Source organism: Zalophus californianus, chromosome 17, assembly GCF_009762305.2.
Source record: "Zalophus californianus isolate mZalCal1 chromosome 17, mZalCal1.pri.v2, whole genome shotgun sequence".
NCBI classification, from domain to species: Eukaryota; Metazoa; Chordata; class Mammalia; order Carnivora; family Otariidae; genus Zalophus; species Zalophus californianus.
Window position 1 is genome coordinate 687260 of NC_045611.1, and position 14267 is coordinate 701526.

A 14267-nucleotide genomic window follows, 5' to 3' on the forward strand; every position below is an offset into this window, starting at 1 on the left:
GCTGCGGGGATGGGACCGGGCTGGCCTGCGGCCGCCTTCTAAGCAAAGCAACTCCTTCCCAGAGACCACCCTCGCCTCATCCAGTCCTGGCTCACACCGTCAGCCCCCCCACACACCCCGGGCACTGGGGACACGGCGCAGAGGTGCAGGTCCAGGCAGCTGGGTATGGGGTGGACCTTTTCCTCACTCACATTCTGGAACCCATCACCCGGTCCTCAATCTCCCGTACCTCACTGGGCAGCAGCAACTGCAGAATGACCACGTCCCCGGGCGGGACGACTCCGGTGCAGGGGTACCGCGGGGTGCCGGGCCAGGCTCCCACCCAGTCCGTGCGGTACCCCGGTACCGGCGGAGCCCCGCCTCTTCTCCTGACTCCCTCTTCTCCCCTTTGTGCAGAATTCCTCCAGGCTGGTACCCGCTCGTGTGCTTGCAGGGCAGGGGTGGAGAGGGCAGCAAAGCTCCAGTGTTTTCCGGGCATCAGTTAGTTACTTTCTCATCACAGTAACCCATCTTTTTTAAGATTTTTCATTTCATTTGAGAGCGAGTGAGCAGGGAGCCCCACACGGGACTCGACCCCAGGACCCTGGGATCATGAGCCGGAGGCAGACACCTCACCGACGGAGCTGCCCAGATGCCCCCACAGTCACCCATCTTCTAAGCCCCGCTTCTTTTTTTAAGCACCAGACGAGCCTGCGCTCACTTGCATGGAGAGTCATGGCACCGCCAGCTTTAGGCCCTGGCGGCGGAGGCCGTGGACTTGCCGGCTGTGCATGTTGGGGGTGGGGAGCTGCCTCCAAGGGCCATGCGCAGTGGCTGGGGACGGCAGCCCCCCCCCGCCCCCCACCCCGGCCCTCTGTACTGTGTAGTGTAGACGGTGGCCCTGCAGGCTCGAGCGCCCACACACGGCATGGCCACCGTGCCCCATTCTGGGGTCCGTACGCTGGGGGGCTGCCGCGGAGGCATAAGACCCAGATGCTCCCATCTGGGCAGCATGTGTGGAGGTGCCCCCCCCCCCCCCCCCAACAACATTCATAAGTAAATTCTAAGAACAGAGGCTGTCTGTGGTTTGCTCCCAGTGCTCACTTCTCTGGGCTGGAAGGGTCAGTGCACGCATTTTCAGGATGTCCGTTGAGTCCAGACCTGCAGCTGGTCTGGACGCAGTTTGTCCCTGAGGCCCGTGCCTACGGGTGTGGGTGTCCGCAGAGAAAGGCGGGAGGAAGGGCACGCTTCGCCCCGGGCTACAGGTGCCGGCTGAGCCCCCTGCTCCACGCCTGAATACCGCCCAGGCTCCGGGCTCCAGCACACACAGCTGCCGACCTCCCTACCAGCGAGAGGGTCCACCAGCCCGCAATTGAGGCCTCTGCAGACCCTCCTGATGCCGGTCCTTCAGAGGCTCTCAGAACCTGATGAGCATCGAACAAGCTCCGGGTGAGGACCCAGCAGGGCCAGCCCAGACACCGGGTCCTCTGTGAGGGGAGCCAGTGCTTTGCCAGGGGTTCCCCTGACTTAGATGGAACACACCCACGCAAGAGATGCGAACCGGAGACTCGACAACACGGCAGCAGGTGAGGGCTTTTTGGGAGAAGCCATGAGTGGCTTCCCCTTTCGTGGGAAGGCAGCTGTGGAGGGGCATTCGAGCGGTACGGAAGCCTGGAGGTGGGCCTGACCCGGTGACCCTGCAGGGGCAGGACAGGCTCTCCCTGGCGGGGACCTGGTGCCCAAAGAGTGAGTGGACGCCTGAGGCTGGGTGACGGCTGGTGACCTTGGCGGGAAGAGAGGGTTCGTTCGCATGAACCAAGCCAGCACGCGGGTGTCTGCGGGTAGGCCCCCGACAGCCTGCTTTAACCCTCCTTTAACAGAGGGGAGGAGGACAGGAAGCTACCCCCACGTGTCTTCCTCTTCATGTTGGGGACTTCCTGACACAGGCACCCAGCACAGTGGAAAGAAGGGGCCTGGGTTCCCATTTTTGAGGAAACAGGATGAAGCTGAGGGACAGCCCCGGAGCTCAGGCTGTGCTCCGCACACGCCACAGCTGGGGCTTCAGGCTACTTCCCTGGCGGAGAGCGAGCCGGCACAGACGCCGCACACACGCCGCACACGCACTTCCGGGCACAGGACCAGGGGAAACCCGTGCTTGTGGTACAACATCGCTTACGGACATCAACGTACCTGGATTATTTGTAATAGCAGAAAGGAACAATTAAAAAAAGGGTAATTGTCATAGACATAGCAGTGCTTCTCCGCCTCGTACTACTTACAGTGGCCAGAAGAGTCTGCCGTGTCGGTCGCACCCCTCTGAGCTGTGACAACCTACATCCCCGAGCACTGCCAAACGCTCCAGCGCAGGGCAAATCACGCCCAGTGAGAGCTGCTTATGTGTAGCAACGAAGAGTAACAAAATGCAGCTACATACACAGGCCCTGTTTATATAAAATTCACAAAAACTGCAGGGTGAGCGGTCACTCTGTGGAGCACGTGAGCATTCCAGGGGCTGCTGGTGATACGCTCTTTCTTGACCTTGGTAATGACCCTATGGGTAAGCTTTGTGACAACTTAATGGGTAGTAAATGTGTTTTGGGCATCCTTTTGTCATATTTCACAATTTAAAAAGTTAAAAGACTTTTCTACATTTCCCTGTGGCAGCCAGGATGATATTCAAGTACATATTTTGGGAAATAGGATGCCAGATGCCAAGTTAAAATGGCAATCTGAGTCATTTACCTCCCAGTCAAAAATCCCCCCAAAATTAGAAAAGGCACAAAACCAACAATTCAAAGCAGTCCTGGTAAAGAGAGAATGTTACTATCACAGATCAGAACCTCAGAGAAATGGGAAAGATAAACTAGGATGAATTCATTTAATGGAAAATGAAGAACTTCCAGAATAGCAAAGTAAAAACCTTCAAAAAAATCTCCCTAACAGCAATAAGAACATGGAGGGGGGGGCGGGAAGCTGTCAAGATCAATCATTTTCAGAACTTTGGAAATTAACCAAGGCATGATTATTCCAGAAAAACAGCTAAACCTCTGTAGCGAGCTGTGTGTCATTTTAAGTTTCCATATTTCCATTCTTCTCTCTCCAGTTCCATGTTCGTCTTGACAACCAGCAACCCAGCAGCCACCAGAAGGGTCAGCCTGAGTGTGGGTCTCCTCAGGTGTCCTCCCAGCTCCAGGGCACTGCCACCATTTGACTTGTCTGGCAGCTCTTGGGAAAAGCCCCATTCCTAGGACTTGTTATTTGACCCTGACTTGGAGTTCATTCAGTGGGAAAAGGCCTTCACCCCAGAGGGTTTGTCACAAACAATCAATGACAACTGTTTAACATCACAGCTGCCCAAGGTGATGATACCAGTAAGAGCAAACAAGAGCCTGGCCACAAGCCTGAAAAGGAAGATCTGGGGAATGAGATGTCTGTGGGTACACTTATGAACGCTCTGATATATTCCTGAGGATACAGAAGGCCAAGTGCACATGCAGGTCTGTGCATGCTCAGAAAATAACTTAGAACATCCTATTTTCTCACTGTTGGCTAAACTTGAGACCTTGTGGAAACAGGAAATGAAGCCAATGCAGAGCTGTGACTTGCCAGAGTACTAAAGAGCCTTTGGGCAAAGAGTGGAAGACTTAGTGGATCAAGGCTTTGAAGGAAATCTGCCCAATCATTAGCCTTGGCAGCAAGCTAACAGCACAAAGGCGTCACCCCCACACCCAACAGGGAATTTGGATTTTATAGAATTCGTTCAGAAAGTCACTACAGCAGCAGCTGCAACCAACCAACCAACAAAAAGTAAAATCTGGAGAATGGGGAACTGATTTCCAGAATCACCCTATTATTTAAAATGTCTACTTTTGAACAGAAACTTAGGAGTTATGCAAAGAAACAAAGTATGACCCATAAACAGGAAAAAACAAGCAACAGATACTGTCTTTGAGGAAGCCCAGATATTAAACCTAAGACTTAAAGTCCACTTTGATAAATTATGTTCAAAGAACTAGATGAAATTATGTCTGGGGGGCGCCTGGGGGGCTCAGCTGGTGAAGCGAATGCCTTCGGCTCAGGTCATGATCCCAGGGTCATGGGATCGAGCCCCAGGTCTGCTTCTCCCTCTCCCCCCGCCTGCCGCTCCCCGTTTGTGCTCCTGCACTCTCTCTCTCTCTCAAATAAAATCTTTTTTAAGTGCTCAACATCGCTCGGCATCAGGGAAATCCAAATCAAAACCTCAATGAGATACCACCTCACACCAGTCAGAATGGCTAAAATTAACAAGTCAGGGAACGACAGATGTTGGCGGGGATGCGGAGAAAGGGGAACCCTCCGACACTGTTGGTGGGAATGCAAGCTGGTGCAACCCCTCTGGAAAACAGTATGGAGGTTCCTCAAACAGTTGAAATTAGAGCTACCGTTCGATCCAGCAATTGCACTGCTGGGTATTTACCACAAAGATACAAATGTAGGGACCCGAAGGGGTACGTGTACCCCAATGTTTATAGCAGCAATGTCCACAATAGCCAAACTGTGGAAAGAGCCAAGATGTCCATCGACAGATGAATGGATAAAGAAGATGTGGTCTATATACACAATGGAATATTATGCAGCCATCAAAAGGAATGAGATCTTGCCATTTGCAACGACGTGGATGGAACTGGAGGGTGTTATGCTGAGTGAAATAAGTCAATCAGAGAAAGACATGTATCACATGACCTCACTGATATGAGGAATTCTTAATCTCAGGAAACAAACTGAGGGTTGCTGGAGTGGTGGGGGGTGGGAGGGATGGGGTGGCTGGGTGATGGACATCGGGGAAGATATGTGCTACGGTGAGAGCTGTGAATTGTGCAAGACTGTTGAATCACAGATCTGTACTTCTGAAACAAATAACGCAACATATTTTAAGAAAAAAGAAAAAGAAGAAGATAACAGGAGAGGAAGAAAAGGGGAGTATGTCAGAGGGGGAGACGAACCATGAGAGATGATGGACTCTGAAAAACAAACTGAGGGTTCTAGAGGGGAGGGGGGTGGTGGGATGGGTTAGCCTGGTGATGGGTATTGAGGAGGGCACGTTCTGCGTGGAGCACTGGGTGTTATGAACAAACAATCATGGAACACTGCACCAAAAACTAATGATGTAATATATGGTGATTAACATAACAATAAAAAATTAAAAAACAAAACAAAAAAATCTTTTTTAAAACAAGAAACTATGTCTGAAGAATTAATATGACTGTAAAAGAATGGTGTCTCACCAAATAAAGAATATTAGTAAACAGAGCAGTTACTCGGAAGAGAAAGTGGAAATCATGCCGTTGGAAGTGCAGTGACAGAATCTGAGTGGGCAGAAGCAGACCTGAAGATCGGTCAACTGAGATGATCAAATTTGAGGCACAGAAAAAAAAAAAAAAGGGAAGGAAAATGAGCAGAGCTTCAGAGACCTGCTGGGTGCTACCAAGCGCACCAAAATGTGTGCAAATGGGAGTTCCTAGGAGAGAAAGGGGCAGAAAGAATATCTAAAAAAATAATGGCCCAAATTTGATGAAAAATACTAATCTATATCTAAGAAGCCAAATAAACTGCAAGCAGGATAAACTCAAAGAGATCCACACTCAGATGCATCAAAACCTGTCAAAAGTGAAAGACAAAGAATCTTGCAAGTAGCAAGAGACTCCGTTTAGAGCCCAGGGGGAGCCTCTGCAGGACTGAACAGCACAGCAGAGGCCATGCGGCAGGAAGGCAGCAGGATGGCAAGTGCAAAGTGCTGACGGGCAGACCGTCAGCCGACAACGAAACTAGAGAAGACGCTTTCACGAACGGAGAAATTAGGACATTTCCAGATGAACAAAAACAGAATTTATTACTAGCATATCTGCACTTCAGAAACAGTAAAAAGTGTCCTTCAGGCTCCGTGAAAAAAACACTAAATAGTAATTTGAATCCACATGAAGAAATAAAAACACTGCTTTTCATCAGTAACTATATAAACATAAAAGACAGTATAAGTGCATTTTTTGTCTGTGACCCTTTTGTCTTATTTAAAAACAATGACATAAAAAGAAGTAATTATAAAACTGCTGATGGGCTTATGATGTATAAAGACATAATTTATACGTAATTTGTAGCACAAAGGAGAAGGCTGGGTTACAACAGTTTTGGTACGCTACTGGAACTTCCTTATTCATCCAAACTAGGTTCTTTTAATATGTTTACTGTAATCCCCACATCAACTTTTTTTTTTTAGTAGCTCAAAAATATAGTCCAATAAGCAGTTTAAATGGGATACTAGAAAACACCTAAAACAAAAGAAGGCAGTATTGGTGGAACTGAGAAACAAAACAGATTTATGACATAAGAACAGCAAAAAATAAGTAAGTTTTCCGATAATTTAAGTGTAAATGGATTAGGCTCACCAGTTAAAAGGGAGAGATTGACAGAATTTACTTTTTAAAATTATGATTCAACGATATGCTGCCTACATGAGACTCAGCAAAAACTGGCCAACCAAAAAGAACTAGACCATTCATGGTACCAGCTGGAGACTTCACTATGCTCACTTTTCAAATGGACAGAACAAGTAAGTGGAAGATCGACAAGGAAACCAAAGACTTGAGCAACACTATAAACCAACTAGACCTCTATCCAGCACTCGGCCCCACCACAGCAAGGGACATATGCTTCTCAAGTGAGCATGGAATATTTTCCAGGAGAGACAATATGTGAGGCCCCAAATCAAGCCTCAGTAAATGCAGAAAGACCAAGATAATACAGGGGCGCCTGGATGGCTCAGTCGTTAAGCATCTGCCTTCGGCTCAGGTCATGATCCCGGGGTCCTGGGATCGAGCCCCGCATCGGGCTCCCTGCTCCGCAGGGAGTCTGCTTCTCCCTCTCCCACTCCCCCTGCTTGTGTTCCCTCTCTCGCTGTGTCTCTCTCTGTCAAATAAATAAAATCCTTAGAAAAAAAAGTAAATTGAGATAATTCAAGAGGAAAAACTGAGCTGAACCAAAGAAGTGTGTGGGAGGGTTGCCCACTGAGACAGAGTGGTTTTCTCAACAGAGCCGCTGCAAACCCTGAGCTAAGACATGCAGAGCAGGACCTGGTGGGAGGGCACCCTCAGGGGCTACACAAACGCCCAGCCCCGTGAACAAAGTGAGGGGCGGCGTTGCACGTCCCCAAACTACACTGAACGGTGCAGCTCACCAACAAATACCACTCAACTGGCCCCTTCAAAGTGTTTAGGATGATCCATTTCAGGTTATGTGTATTTTAACATAATTAAAAAAAGAAGAAAAACACGAAAACATTTCTGTAATATAAAAGTGCAAATAGTTAATCTCAAGCAAACCCATATACTACGAGAGATGTTAGAAGGAGTCGTGCCGGCAGGAGGACACTGGTATTAGACAGAATTCTGCATCTACATAGAGAAACAATCTCTAGAACATAAACCACATGGTTAACTAGATAACACTTATTTCATGATTTCCTTAAAACATAGTTTATTTTTTTTAAGATTTCATTTATTGATCTGAGAGAGAGAGAGAGGGAGCACGAGCAGAGGGAGAGGCAGAGGGAGAAGCAGACTCCCCGCCGAGCAGGGAGCCCGATGCGGGGCTCGATCCCGGGACTCCAGGATCATGACCTGAGCCGAAGGCAGACGCTTAACGACTGAGCCCCCCGGGCGCCCGAGAATGGCTATTTTAATATCAAAGACCATTACTAGGGATAAGGGAACTCATTTCATAATGAGAACATAACAATGATCATGTCTATGCACTTAATAGCAAAATACATGAAGCAAAAACTGATAAAATTGCAAAGAGAAACAGATAAATCCACAATTTTAAAAATTTTAACACCTCTCTCATTAGTAGGTAGAAAATCAGCAGAGACAGAGTAAATGTGAACATCATCATCAACCAAACCAACCTAATTAACGCTTACAGAACACTTCACACAACAAAAGCTCAATGCGCATTGTTCTTAAGTACAGAGGGTGTTTACCATGGTATATACTGTACTGTGGTCATAAAACAAGTCTCCGCGAATTCAGAGGGTTCAAGTCACACAAAATAGGTTCTAATCTGTAATGGAATTAAATTACAAATCAGTAACAGAAAGATCTTAAAATATCCAAATATTTGGGAACTAAATAATATGCTCCTTCAAAACCCTTAGATTAAGGAAGAAGCCAAATGAGAAATCTAAAGCCTGGTCCTTTGATAAGGGCAATAAAATTGATAAATTTCTAGCCAGACGATTCAGAAAAAAAAAAAGAGTAAAGACACAATTTACCAATTATCAGGAATAAGAGAGGTGACATCACCAAAGGTTTTCCAGATATTCAAGGAATAATGAAGGAATTTTAGTAGCAACTTTTATACCAATAAATTCAGCAACTTAGGGGCGCCTGGGTGGCTCAGTCGTTAAGTGGCTGCCTTCGGCTCAGGTCCTGATCCCAGGGTCCTGGGATCGAGCCCCGCGTTGGGCTTCCCGCTCAGCGGGAAGCCTGCTTCTCCCTCTGCCTGTGTGTACTCTCTGTATATATAAATAAAATCTTTAAAAAAAAGAGCACACTTATCTCAAAGAGCACTAAGCAATGTATAGAACTATTGAATCAATACATTATACATCTGAAATATAACACTGCATGTTATACTTAAATTTTAAAAAAATACACAACCTGAATAGTTCTATATCCACTAAAAACATGAATGTGTAATTTTAAATACTTCCATTAAAAAACCCTCCAGTTCCTGAGAGTTTCACTGTTGAATATCACCACTTAAGATATAATACAAATTTGATGTAAAATCTTCCCAAAAAAAAATTGAAAAGGGAAGAATATTTTCCAACTCACCCCATGAAACCAGCATTACCATATTTGGATATCCTATATAACCAAATATACCAAAAAGAGGCAAAGACAATGCAAGAGAACCACAGACCAATATCCCTGATAAACACAAAGACAAAAATTCTAAACAAAATTTTAGTAAACAAAATGTTAGTAAACCAAATTTTTTTTAAAGATTTATTTATTTGAGAAAGAGTACATGAGAGGGGGGAGGGTTAGAGGGAGAAGCGGGCTCCCCGCTGAGCAGGGACACCCCCGCCCCCGGATGCGGGACTCGATCCAGGACTCCGGGATCATGACCTGAGCCGAAGGCAGTCGCCTAACCAACTGAGCCACCCAGGCGCCCTTTAGTAAACCAAATTTAACAATCTGTTAAAAGGATACCACACCATTACAAAATAGGCTTTATTCCAGGAATAAAGAGTTGGTTTAACATTCTAAATCAATCCATGTAATTCACCGTATTAACAGAGTGGGGGTGGAAAGAGTGACAACCATATTAACAAAGTAAAAAAAAAAAAAAGACAATCTATATAGATTCAGAAGAAAACTTTTTACAAAATCCAACATCCACTTCTTCTTAAGTTTATTTAAATAATCTCTACACCCAACATGGGGCTCAAGCCCACAACCCCAAGATCAAGAGTTGCATGCTCCTCTGAACCAGCCAAGCGCCACCCAATGTCCACTTCTGATTTTAAAAATTAATAAAACTCCACGCGCCCGAGTGGCTCAGCTGGTTGAGCATCTATCTGACTCTTGGTTTCAGCTCAGGTCATGATCTCTGGATTGGGAGATGGAGCCCTGAGTCTGGCTCCCTGCTCAGCGGGGAGTCTGCTTCTCCATCTGCCCCTCCCCCTGCTTGCACACACACACTCTCTCTCTGAAATGAATCTTTTTTTAAAAAAGATTAAAAATAAATAAAATTCTCAGCAAACTAGAATTAAAGAGGAATTTCGGGCGCCTGGGTGGCTCAGCTGGTTGAGCGACTACCTTCGGCTCAGGTCATGATCCTGGAGTCCTGGGATCGAGTCCCACATCGGGCTCCCTGCTCAGCGGGGAGTCTCCTTCTCCCTCTGACCCTCTTCCCTCTCGTGCTATCTCTCATTCTCTCAAATAAATGAATAAAATCTTTAAAAAAAAAAAAGAGGAATTTACTTACCCCAAAAAACAGCATCTATGAAAAACCTACAGCTAACATCATACTTAATGGTGAAAGGCTGAAAGTTTAGTCCCTAAGGTCTGGAATAAGTAAGGATATCCATTCTCACCACTTTGGTTCAGCATTGTACTGGTCAATCTAGCCCTTACAATAAGGCAAGCAAAATCAATAAAAGGTAACCAGATTATTAAGGAGAAGTATAATGGTCTGTATTTCTAGGCAACATCTTTGCCTATTGAAAAATCAATGCAGGGGCGCCTGGGCGGCTCAGTCGTTAAGCGTCTGCCTTCGGCTCAGGTCACGCTCCCGGGGTCCTGGGATCAAGCCCCGCGTCGGGCTCCCTGCTTAGCGGGAAGCCTGCTTCTCCCTCTCCCGCTCCCCCTGCTTGTGTTCCCTCTCTCGCTGTGTCTCTCTCTGTCAAATAAATAAATAAAATCTTAAAAAAAAAAAAAAGTCAATGCAATCTTCAAAAATGCTACTGGATATGAGATCAATATACAAATATCTAGTATACCTTACAGCAGCACATGCCACTGGACAAGCAAACTAGAATGAACATGAGCTACTACTTCATCTTTAAGAGAATGGCTGAAATGAGTCTGTGTATACCCTGACCAAGCCAAGTACCAATCGGGATATGGAAGCGCTCACACTGGGCATGGAGCGCGCTGGGGGTCCTCTCCCTCCCTCCCCTGCGTGTGCGCTCATGCTCTCTCTCTCTCCTCCAAAAAAAAAAAAAAAAATTTAGCAATCCTTCAAAAATGAGTAAATATGATTTCCAGAGTTACCACAACATAATACTAAAAAAAGCTACTTCTCAACAAAAAATTATAAAACAGGGGTGCCTGGGCGGCTCAGTCAGTTAAGGGTCTGCCTTTGGCTCAGGTCCCCCCACATTGGGCTCCCTGCTCAGTGGATAGTCTGCTTCTCCCTCTCCCCCTGCTTGTGCTCTCTCTCTCTCTCACTCACTCTCTCTGCCGAATAAAATATATAAAAATCTTAAAAAAAAATTATAAAACAGGGCGCCTGGGTGGCTCAGATGGTTAGGCGTCTGCCTTCGGCTCAGGTCGTGGTCCCAGGGTCCTGGGATCGAGTCCCACATCGGGCTCCCTGCTCCTTGGGAGCCTGCTTCTCCCTCTGCTTCTCTCTCTCTCTCTCTCTCCCCCCCTCTCTGTCACTCATGAATAAATAAATAAAATCTTTAAAAAAAATTATAAAACAGCAAGAAACTGGAAACTATATCTCATTCATAAGGGGTAATTTTTTATTTATTTATTTTAGAGATTGGGGGGGCAGGCAGAGGGAGAGAGAGAAAATCCCAAGCAGGCTCCTCTGCCCGATGCAGGGTGTGATCCCACAACCCTGAGATCATGACCTGAACCAAAATCAAGAGTCAGACGCTTACCCGACTGAGCCACCCAGATGCCCCATTCTATGTGGTTTTAACTCCTCTTTTCCTACAGTATTTAATAGGCAAATGCAGGAAGTCATTACAAATCTGTGTTCAGAGGCACACAAGATACAGACATAAACCGTGCACTAACAATACAAAGGAGACACAGATGCATACAGGACAAGTGTTTGGATACTTCTGAAATGAATGCGTATTATTCTTACTAGTGTGTTCTCAGTTCAGCCTAGACTGTCATGTTACCAGCAATCCCTGAGGTAACCACTAACAAATAACTAAAAACATATAGAAATAGAAGAAGGGAATTAAGATAGTCTATTTTATTTTTTAAAGATTTTATTTATTTGAGAGACAGAGAAAGCAACAGAGAGAGCGAGAGCACGAGCAGGGAGGAGAGGGAGAAGCAGCCTCCCCAGGGAGCCCGACGCGGGGCTCGATCCCAGGACCCGGGAGCGTGACCTGAGCCGAAGGCAGACGCTTCACTAACTGAGCCACCCAGGAATCCCCAAGATAGTCTATTTCAAAAAATCAACTAAATACAAAGACAGTAATGGAGGAGCTGAGGAAAAACAACAAAAAATATCTAAGACTGAAAAATGAGTGGCAGAAGTTAAATCCACAAGAGAACTGGGGTGGTTATACGAGCATCGGACAAAACAGAATATAATTTATAAATTGTCACAAGAGGGGGGCCTGGGTGGCTCAGTTCTTAGGCGTCTGCCTTCGGCTCGGGTCGTGGTCCCAGGGTCCTGGGATTGAGTCCCTGCATCGGGCTCCCTGCTCCGTGGGAAGCCTGCTTCTCCCTCTCCCTGCCCCTCCCCCTGCTTGTGCTCTCGCTCTCTGTCAAATAAATAAATAAAATCTTAAAAAAAAACCATTTATATAAATTGTCACAAGAATCAAAGGAAGACATCTATATTAATCTTAAAAGACCAGTTCATCAAGGAGATGTAACAATTATAAACATATAAACACTGAGCAGAATCCCCAAAATAGATGAACCCAAACCCAACAGAATAGAAGAGAGACACAGACGGCTGTACAACAATGGCTGGGAATTCTGGTTCCCCGTGTCCATAATGGATTGAACAACCAGACATAAGTGCGTTAAGGCTGGAACACCATAGCTAAGCAGCTCCAGCAGACATCTACCGAACATCTCACCCAACAGCAGTAGAATGAACGTCTCAAGTGCACATGGAACATTCTCAAAGACAGACCCCTTGTCAGACCACACAATAAGCCCCCGTAAGTTTAAAAAGACTGAAATCTTCTCTGACTGCAATGGAATGAAGCTAGAAAGCAGGAACAGGAAGCAAAGTGAAAAATTCCAAACACCTGCAGGTTAAAGAGCACACTCTTAAATAACCAATGAGTCAAAAAAATAAATCTCAAGAGAAAATTTTAAAATATTTGAAGACTAAAGAAAAACAATTACAAGATGCAAATGCAGCGTGGGGGAAATTTATAGCTGTAAATGCCTACTGGAGAGAATAAGTCACTAACCTAACTTTACACCTTAAGGATCAAGAAAGAAAGCACAAACTAAACCCAAAGCCAATAGATGGGAAGAAATAATAAAGATTAAAGTTGTGTGGGAATCAAAGGAAACCTCGTCTATACTGGAGCCCGCCGGCAGGGAGAGCTCTCACACCCAGCACTTCTGCAGGCTCAACAGAAGACGCGCACCTTGCACATGGCTACCACTTTACTACCCTAACCGGAAGAAGGCAGCTTCCCCCGCCTCCAGCAACAGCTCAGCCAATGAGAGGCCGTCACAGTGGGGCGCCCCTACACTTCCAGCTCCCAGTTTACTCCAATGGACTCTTAGTTTACAACAGCCCCTCCAACCCCCCCTTTCCTCCCTAGAAGAGCCTCTGCTTTGTTTCCGGATTCGCGGAAGGCTTTGTTTGCCCCGGCTTGCTTGTCCTGGATTGCAAGTCTCTGCTATTCCAGAAAAAAGCCATTTTTGCTGGTAAAATAACTCGCAGCTTTATTTTTAAGGTTAACAGTGGAGATAAATGAAATAAAAAATAGAATCAACAAAACAAGCTGGCTGGACAATATATAGGCTAAGAAAAAACAAGACTCAAATTACTAAAATTGGAAGTGAATAAGAAAACATTACTGGACCTCACAGAAATACAAAATAATAAGAGAATACTATGAACAATTACATGCAAACATACTAGAAATCCTCTGAAATGGACACATTCCTAGAAACACACAGATTACCATAACTGACCCAAGAAGAAAGAGAAAATTTAAACATACCCTATAATAAGAAATTGAGTCAGTAATCAACAACATCCCATGAAAGGAAAGCCCAGGACCAGATGGTTTTGTGGGTAAATTCTACCAAATATTAAAGAATTAGCACCAGTCCATCCCAAACTCTCCCAAACAATAGGAAGGAACACTCTGTGAGGCCAGCATCACCCTGATAACAGTCAAAGACATCACAAGAAAAAAAAAAAATGATAAACCAGTATCCTAAGAATATAGAGGCAAATATTCTCATGAAAATACTAGCAAATATAATCCAGCAGTATATTGAAATAATTAGACATCATGATCATGTGGGATTTATCCCGGAATACAAGGATGGTTCAACATACAAAAAATAATGTAATACACCATATTAATAGAAGGGAAAAATTCAACATCATTTCATTTCGTGATAAAAACACCTAAGCTAGGAATGGAAAGAAAATATCTCAAAATGATAAAGGGCACTTTGGAAAAACCCAAAGCTGATATCATCCTCAGTGGTGTAAGACAGAAAGTTTTCCCACTAAAATCAGGAACAAGACAAGGATGCCCATTTTCACCACTTGTGTTCAATGTT